The sequence below is a fragment of the Homarus americanus genome, unplaced genomic scaffold (assembly GCF_018991925.1).
Source record: "Homarus americanus isolate GMGI-L3 unplaced genomic scaffold, GMGI_Hamer_2.0 scaffold31037, whole genome shotgun sequence".
Classification (NCBI taxonomy): domain Eukaryota; kingdom Metazoa; phylum Arthropoda; class Malacostraca; order Decapoda; family Nephropidae; genus Homarus; species Homarus americanus.
In genome coordinates, this window is record NW_024722227.1 from 19,062,078 (window position 1) to 19,072,933 (window position 10,856).

The window sequence follows — 10,856 nt, forward strand, 5'->3', positions numbered from 1 at the left end:
TACATGAGGCAGCATACAAGACAGTACAGGTACACCAGGTATACAAAGCAGTACACACACACCGAAGATGCGAGCAGTACACACAGTGATACAGCAATACAGGGGCACAGGTGATACAAAAGCAGTACAAGTACACCTGGTGATACAAGAGCAGTACAGGTACACTGGTATACAAGAGCAGTCACACACAAATACATGAGGCAGTACACACACAGCAGGTGATACAAGAGCCAGTACAGGTACACTGGGTGATACAAGAGCAGTACAAGTACACCGGTGATACAAGAGGCAGTACACACACAGCGGGTGATACAAGAGCCAGTACAGGTACACGGGTATGATACAAAGGCAGTACACACACACACCGGTGATACATGAGGCAGTACACACACAGCGGGTGATACAAGAGGCAGTACAGGTGACACCGGGATACAAGAGCAGTACATACCGGTGATACAAGAGGCACACACACCAGATACAAGAGCACAATCCGTGATACAAGACACCACAGGTACACCGGGTGATACAAGAGCACCACAGGTACCGTGATACAAAAATACAGGTACACCGGTATACAAGAGGCAGTACAGGCACACTGGTGATACAGAGGCAGTACAGGTACACCGGGTGATACAAGAGGCAGTACACAAACACTGGGTGATACAAGAGCGTACTGGTACACCAGGTGATACAGAAAGCAGTACAGGTACACCGGGTGATACAAGAGAGTACAAATACACCGGGAGTACAAGAGGTACAGGTAACACCGGGTGATACAAGAGGCAGTACAGGAACACTGGGTGAAACAAGAGCAGTACACAAACACCGGTTGATACAAGAGGCAGTACTGGTACACCAGGTGATACAAAGGCAGTACAGGCACCGGGTGATACAAAAGGGACTACAGGTACACCGGGTGTGAGACAAGAGAGGCAGTACAGGTACACCGGGTGATACAAAAGAGCAGTACAGGTACACCGGGTGATACAAGAGGAGTACAGGTACACCGGGTGATACAAGAGGAGTACAGGTACAGGTATAAAGTACAGGTAACACTGGGTGATACAAGAGGCAGTACAGGTACACTGGGTGATACAAGAGGCAGTCATGGTACACCGGGTGATACAAGAGGTAGTACAGGTACACTGGTGATAAAGAGGCAGAGGTATACTGGGTGATACAAGAGGCAGTACAGGTAAACCGGTGATACAAGAGGCTGTACAGGTACACCGGGTGATACAAGAGGCAGTACAGGTACACCGGGTGATACAAGAGGCAGTACACAAACACCGATGGAAATAAAAGAGGCAGTACAGGTACACTGGTGATACAAGAGCGAGTACAGGTACACTGGGTGATACAAGAGGGACTACAGGTACACTGGGTGAGACAAGAGGCAGTACAGGTACACCGGGTGATACAAGAAGCAGTACAGGTACACCGGGTGATACAAGAGGGAGTACAGGTACACCGGTGAGATGAGGCAGGCAGGTACACCGGGTGATACAAGAGGCAGTACTGGTAACACCGGTGATACAAGAGGCAGTTCAGGTACACTGGTGATACAAGAGGCAGTACAGGTACACCGGTGATACAAGATAGTACACATGGGATAAAGAGGCAGAGGTACACCGGGTGATACAAGAGGCAGTACAGGTACACTGGGTGATACAAGAGGCCAGGTAGGTATACCGGGTGATACAAGGCGGTACAGGTACACTGGTGATACAAGAGGCAGTACAGATACCGGGTGATACAAAATACATTGCAGGTAATACCGGGTGATACAAGAGGCAGTACAGGTAAACTGGGTGATACAAAGGCATTACAGGTACACCGGGTGATACAAGAGGCAGAACAGGTACACTGGGTGATACAAGAGGCAGTACAGGTAGACTGGTGATACAGAGGCACTGCAGGTACACTGGTGATACATGAGGAGTACAGGACACCGGGTGATACAAAATACATTGCAGGCACACTGGGTGATACAAGAGGCAATACAGGTACACTGTGTGGCATAAAAGGCAGTACAGATACACCGGGTGTATAAGAGGCAGTACAGGTCACTGGTGATACAAGAGGCAGTACAGGTACACTGGGTGATGCAAGAGGCAGAAGGCACACTGTATGAAACAAGAGGCAGTAAACACAAACGGGTGATACAGCTGGGAGTATAAGGTACACAGGGTGAAACAAAAGCAGTACAGGTACACTGGGTGATACAAGAGGGAGTACAGGCACTGGTGATACAAGAGGCAGTACAAGTACACCAGGAGATACAAGAGGGAGCAGGTACACTGGGTGGTACAAGAGGCAGTACAGATACACTGGGTGATACAAGAGGCAGTACACAAACACTGATGGTGATACAAGAGGCAGTACAGGTACACCGGGTGATACAAGAGGCAGTACAGGCACAGTGTGATACAAGAGGCAGTAAACACATAACTGATGATGCAAGAGGGAGTACACAGTACAGGTACACTGGGTGATACAAGAGGCATTGTAGGGTACACTGGTGATACAAGAGGCAGTACAGGTACACCTGGTGATACAAAGCAGTACAGGTACACTGGTGATAAAGAGGCAGTACAGGCAATACTCGGTGATAAAGAGGCAGTAAACACAAACCGGGTGATGCAAGAGGCAGTACAGGTACACCGGGTGATACAAGAGGCAGTACAGGCACACTGGTGAAACAAGGCAGTACAGGTAAACCGGTGATACAAAGGCAATACAGGTACACTGGGTGATAAAAGGCAGTACAGGTACAACGGGTGACAGGTGGCAGTACAGGTACACCGGGTGATACAAGAGGCAGCACAGGCACACTGGGTGATATAAGAGGCAGCAGGCACACCGGGTGATAAAAGGCAGTATAGGTACACACCGGGATTAAGAGGCAGTACAGGTACACCGGTGATACAAGAGGAGTAGAGGTACACTGGGTGATACAAGAGGCAGTACAGGTACACCGGGTGATACAAGAGGCACAGGTACACTGGGTGATACAAGAGGGAGTACAGTACACCGGGTGATACAAGAGGCAGTACAGGCACACCGGTGATAAGAGGTACAGGTACACCGGTGATACAAGAGGCAGTACAGGTACACCGGGTGATACAAGAGGGAGTACAGGCACACCGGTGATACAAGAGGCAGTACAGGTACACCGGTGATACAAGAGGCGCACAGGCCACCGGGTGATACAGGGCAGTACAGGTACTGGTGATACAAGAGGTAGCGGCAGGTGATACAAGAGGTGCACAGGCACCTGGGTGATACAAGAGGCAGTACAGGTACACTGGGTGATACAAGAGGCGTACAGGCAATACCGGGTGATACAAGAGGAGCAGAGCAATAACTGGTGATCAAGAGGCAGTACAGGTACACGGGTGATACAAGAGGCAGTACAGGTACACTGGTGATACAAGAGGCAGCAGGCACTGGGTGATACAAGACGCACGGTGATACAAGAGGCAGTACAGGTACACTGGGTGATACAAGAGGAGAGGCAATACCGTGATACAAGAGGCAGTACAGCTACACGGGTGATACAAGAGGCAGTACAGGTACACTGGGTGATACAAGAGGCATAGGTACAAGGTGATAAGGGCAGTACAGGTACACTGGGTGATACAAGAGGCAGTACAGGTACACCGGGTGATACAAGAGGCAGTACAGGTACTGGTGATACAAGGGCAGTACAGGTACACCGGTGATACAAGAGGCAGTACAGGTAACACCGGGTGATACAAGAGGCAGTACAGGCACACCGGGTGATACAAGAGGCAGTACAGGCAATACCGGTGATACAAGAGGCAGTACAGAGTACACCGGGTGATACAAGAGGCAGTACAGGCACACTGGGGATACAAGAGGCAGTACAGGCACACTGGGTGATACAAGAGCAGCACAGGCACACCGGGTGATACAAGAGGCAGTACAGGCAAAAGGGGTGATACGAGCAGCAGGCACACCGGGTGATACAAGAGGCAGTACAGGCAACACCGGGTGATACAAGAGGCAGTACAGGCACACCGGGTGATACAAGAGGCAGTAAACACACACCGGGTGATACAAGAGGAGTACAGGTACACTGGTGATACAAGAGGCACGTACACTGGTGATACAAGAGGCAGCAGGTACAAGGTGATAAGAGGCAGTACAGGCACACTGGGTGATACAAGAGGCAGTACAGGTACCGGGTGATACAAGAGGCAGTACAGGTACACTGGTGATACAAGAGGCAGTACAGGCACACCGGGTGATAAGAGGCAGTACACACACACCGGGTGATACAAGAGGCAGTACAGGTACACCGGTGATACAAGAGGCATACACAACAACTGGTGATACAAGAGGCAGTACAGGTACAAGGGTGATACAAGAGGCAGTACAGGTACACACTGGTTATACAAGAGGCAGTACAGATACACGGGTGATAAAAGAGAGTACAGGTACACTGGTGATAAGGCAGGTACAGGTAACACCGGGTGATACAAGAGGCAGTACACACACACTGGTGATGCAAGAGGGAGAGAATACAGAGGCAGTACAGGTACACTGGGTGATACAAGAGGGAGTACAGGTACACTGGGGATACAGAGGCAGTAAACACACTGGGTGATACAAGAGGCAGTACACACACACACTGGGTGATACAAGAGGGAGTTCAGTGTGTGTGTATGTTTGGTGTTTCACGTTCTGTATGTTGTAATGTATTCCTAATTATTGTGTATTTTCATGTTTTGTTTACTTTGTATTTTGGCGGGAAAGATCGTGTTTGTTTGGATATTATTCTTGTGTTAATACTAATGTTGTGCGTAGTTCGTATTTTTGGCGGGAAGTTATACGGTAAGTACTTCAGTATTGGTCCACACTTGCTATAATAAATCTTCCAGTATACCGCACACCATTATACCCGGCAGGTGGCGCCTCTGGGAACTATACAATACAATGTACCGTGGGAAGTTGTTGAACGCTGCCAGGTGACTCTCTTCCTACCCTCCTTACCCAGTCACATTCTCCACCTCCGACACCGCCACCTCCTTACCCAGTCACATCTCCCCGACACCCCACATCTCCACCTGACACCCCACCAGTCACATCTCCACCCCTGACACCTCTCACCAGTCACACCCCTGACACCTACACATTTTCACTCCGACACCAAAGGTCACATCTTCACCTTGACACGCCACCTTCTCCTTAAGTCACATCCCTCCACCTCCCTGACACCGCCACCCTCCTTACCCAGTCACAAGCTACAGCCAAACTTGAGGCCAACGACATGACAATCCTGCAGACCATAGACAATCAGCCGGTGAACAAAATAGACTAGGGTTGGCTATACGTCCGTATTTTCCCGGACATGTCCTCCATTTAGGTCTCGAAATCTTCGTCCGGAAGGAATTTTTAAAATTCTTCAAAAGTGCGGAATTTCAGCTTCCATCATTTTCAACACGGAAAAAAAAACATGAAACTGTAATGACAGGAGAGAGAGACTGAGAGAGAGAGAGGGGAAACGTAGAGATTTCAGCGTCAGCTAATAAGTCACTTGTACGCCTGCATGGTACGGGTTAACTTAGCTGTCATTTGATTGATAAGGGAAGTTGATGAAGTGTTTTGACTAAGTTAGTAACCTGAAGTTTGTGAAAATTACAAGAGTGATGAAGAATTTAGTAATCTGCCAACACATAAAGAAGTGGACCAGATACTTTGAAAAATCAAAGAACATTGAATGCCACTCAGAATTGCACAATCTTTTGCTATACCATCTCAAATGGAAAGATTTTTTCACTGATGCATAGGCCATGGACAGGAACAAATTGAGTGTTGAAACAATGAAAGGCATTCTGACCGTACAGTACAACTTCGAGAAACACCTTGCAGTGACTTCTATACTTAAAGAGCAATCAACCAATACTGAAAAGATCCGTTCTACAGAAAAGTATGCATAGGCAATCAAGTCACACACACAGTGGGGAAGAAGACTGCAGCTAAGGGAATGAAGATGTTCAGCCTTAAGCAAAGTTTTTTTTTTTTTAAGATTACACCATGTATGTTGTATCTTAGCCTGTGTGTTCCTGGCGGGATGTCTTCTGGAGGTCTCTTGAATGTTCAGATATGGCAACCCTAAAATAGACGAAGAAATTAACACATGGTGTGAAGCCATAGAACACACAGGAGGCTACGTCAAACGCAACAGAACTCTCCACACAACAGACTCCAGAACTCATAGCCTTACAAAACCAGTTCCAACCGCTACAACAGAGAGCGGAGGTTGGTTGTGGCAATGTAAGCTAGCAATACATACAGAAGAATACGAAATAAAAAAAAGATCTCTGGAACAAAGCAACCTTAAATGGGGAAATAGTTTAACACACATGTATACAACGATCCAGGAGAGTTTTGGCGTTAAGAGACTGAAAGGTTGCAGCCGTAACGAATCATCATATATAATTACCAAGCAGGGAAGTAAAATATGTGACGACTAAGACAAAGAACCATTTTCAGGTGGGGAGCATCTTCCGAATCACAAATGAAGAGAATAGGATTTGATGGTACCCACGAGGAGCTTGTCCTTGATGAACTCCGGGGCCAGACACACCGCACTCAGCCTTCCCTGAAATCATATGGGAGGATCTGAGAGTGGACAGCCCACTGTCCAAACCAATCACCTCGAAGAACTCAACACAGCCATCTCCAATACCAAAAATAAAGCCCCTGGCTATTCAGGTATCACCAAGGAGATCCTCAGTCACATAAACATCCCGGCCATGGAGAGACTGAGAACCACAATGAACGCTTACCTGGCTTCGGGCTACTTCCCAACTAAATTCAGAGGCCATTATTACCCTGACACCAAAACAAGGAAAGAACCCCGCCGTCCCATAAAACTACCGACAGATCTCCCTCCTCAAAGTACCTGGAAAAATCCTAGAGAAAATCATCAATAACCGTCTGAGAAATCACCTGGAAACATCTAACAGAGTCAACTGCAGACAAATCGGGTTCAGGAAAGGGAAGTCCACCTCGTGACGATCTTCAGGAGTGAAGTGCTTCCCCATCTGGAGTACTGTCACCCCATCTGGTCCCCGAGATATGCTAGGGACTGTCAGTTGGTTGAAAATGTTCAAAGGAGGGCCACCAAACTGGTGCCTGCACTCTGGCATCTCAGCTACCCTGAGAGATTGGAGCGCCTGAACTTGCCTAGCTTATACTACAGACGGGCAAGGGGGACCTAGTTGAGGTTTATACATCTCAGGGGCACTACTCAGTTGAGTGTCCTACTTGAGCTGGCGGACGCTCGCCCCACAAGGGGTCACAGCTCAAGATTGAAGAAGCCGCAAGTCCGGAAACCGTGAGGGCAAACTTTTTCGGAGTGAGGGTTGTAAACCCTGGGAACAATCACCAGAGAGTGTTGTGACGGCACCAGTGTGAGCTCTTTTCAAGAGAAGACTTGACCAACACTGGAGCGGGTTCAGGTACATTCAGGAGCCGGTGCATGCCCAGTATTTGCCAACAGTGTGTGACAGAGACGTGACCGATCGCCCGGGCGGCTAGCGAGCCAACCTTTTGGTGAAGAATATAAAGGAAAAGAGACGTGACCGATCGCCCAAGCGGCTAACAAGCCGATCAGTGGCGAAGAGGATAAAAGTAAAAGTAACAGCGATAGCCCTGGCATGGAAAAACATAGCCAGAGCCGCGGCGAGTGGTAGAAAATCTAATATACTATAGCGCTAGGCGTGCGTGTATCTCCTCTGGGCAGGCTAAACGGCACAATAGTTTTTCATCAAACTTCGTGTAAAAATCGCTAAAAATTCGTAGAGTGGAACAAACCTGGTCCCATGACGATGGTTTCTTTAGGAACGCATTAATTAACGATTTTATTTACGCTGGCAACAGATGTCGCTGTACGCTGTCAGCCGGCAGGACGATTGCAGTTATTGTAGGCCCCGCCTTCCCCAACTTTTTCTCTGAGCCTATTTTTTTTTTTAATGTTGTTTGGATAAGTAAAGGAAGGAAGATGAGTAAATAGAAGAAGGAAGGGGAAACAGACAATAGTTATAGATAACAGGTGGGGGCGAGCTGAGTTTCATCATGCGTCTGGATGCGCAGTTTCAACTTTACCTGAGCATTTTCGGACCTTACGAGGCTACAATGTGTACTTATTTCTCTCCTTATGGCGAATATTTCTTTAACTAATTATTCGAACCTTATTCTTTCCTTCCTATAGTATATTAGATACTGTAAGTATCACGACCACGACCATGATCATAACCACAACCATGATTATAACAACCACGACTATGATTATAACAAACACGACCATGATTATAACAACCACGACTATGATTATAACAAACACGACCATGATTATAACAACCACGACTATGATTATAACAACCACGACTATGATTATAACAAACACGACCATGATTATAACAACCACGACTATGATTATAACAACCACGACTATGATTATAACAACCACGACCATGATTATAACAACCACGACCATGATTATAACAACTACGACCATGAATATAACAACCACGACCATGATTATAACAACCACGACCATGATTAAAACACCAACGACCATGATTATAACAACCACGACTATGATTATAACAACCACGACCATGATTATAACAACCATGACCATGATTATAACAACCACGACCATGATTATAACAACCACGACCATGATTATAACAACCACGACCATGATTATAACAACCACGACCGTGAGTTATAACAACCACGACCATGATTATAACACCAACGACCATGTTATAACAACCCGACTATGATTATAACAACCACGACCATGATTATAACACCAACGACCATGATTATAACAACCACGACTATGATTATAACAACCGACCATGATTATAACAACCACGACCATGATTATAACAACTACGACCATGATTATAACAACCACGACCATGATTATAACAACCACGACCATGATTATAACAACCGACCAGATTATAACAACCCGACCATGATTATAACAACCACGACCATGAGTTATAACACCAACGACCATGATTATAACAACCACGACTATGATTATAACCGACCATGATTATAACACCAACGACCATGATTATAACCACGACTATGATTATAACAACCACGACCATGATTATAACAACCGACCATAGTTATAACAACTACGACCCGAGATTATAACAACCACGACCATGATTATAACAACCACGACTATGATTATAACAACCATATGCATGATTATAACAACCACGACCATGATTATAACAACCACGACCATGATTATAACAACCACGACCATGATTATAATACCGACGACCATGATTATAACAACCACGACTATGATTATAACAACCACGACCATGATTATAACAACCATGACCATGATTATAACAACCACGACCATGATTATAACAAACACGACCATGATTATAACAACCGACTATGATTATAACAAACACGACCATGATTATAACAACCACGACTATGATTATAACAACCACGACTATGATTATAACAAACACGACCAGATTATAACAACCACGACTATGATTATAACAACCACGACTATGATTATAACAACCACGACCATGATTATAAAACCGACCATGATTATAACAACTACGACCATGAATATAACAACCACGACCATGATTATAACAACCACGACCATGAGTTATAACACCAACGACCATGATTATAACAACCGACTATGATTATAACAACCACGACCATGATTATAACAACCATGACCATGATTATAAAACCACGACCATGATTATAACAACCACGACCATGATTATAACAACCACGACCATGATTATAACAACCACGACCATGATTATAACAACCACGACCATGATTATAACACAACGACCATGATTATAACAACCCGACTATGATTATAACAACCACGACCATGATTATAACACCAACGACCATGATTATAACAACCGACTATGATTATAAAACCACGACCATGATTATAACAACCACGACCATGATTATAACAGCTACGACCACAGTTATAACAACCGACCATGATTATAACAACCACGACCATGATTATAACAACCACGACCATGATTATAACAACCACGACCACGATTATAACAACCACGACCATGGTTATAACACCAACGACCATGATTATAACAACCACGACTATGATTATAACAACCACGACCATGATTATAACACCAACGACCATGATTATAACAACCACGACTATGATTATAACAACCACGAATGATTATAACAACCACGACCATGATTATAACAACTACGACCCTGATTATAACAACCACGACCATGATTATAACAACCACGACTATGATTATAACAACCATGACCATGATTATAATAACCACGACCATGATTATAACAACCACGACCATGATTATAACAACCACGACCATGATTATAACAACCACGACCATGATTATAATAACCACAACTATGATTATAACAACCACGACCATGATTATAACAACCACGACCATGATTATAACACCAACGACCATGATTATAACAACTACGACCATGATTATAACAACCACGACCCTGATTATAACAACCACGACCATGATTATAACAACCACGACTATGATTATAACAACCATGACCATGATTATAACAACCACGACCATGATTATAACAACCACGACCATGATTATAACAACCACGACCATGATTATAATACCGACGACCATGATTATAACAACCACGACTATGATTATAACAAACACGACCATGATTATAACAACCACGACTATGATTATAACAAACACGACCATGATTATAACAACCACGCCCATGATTAT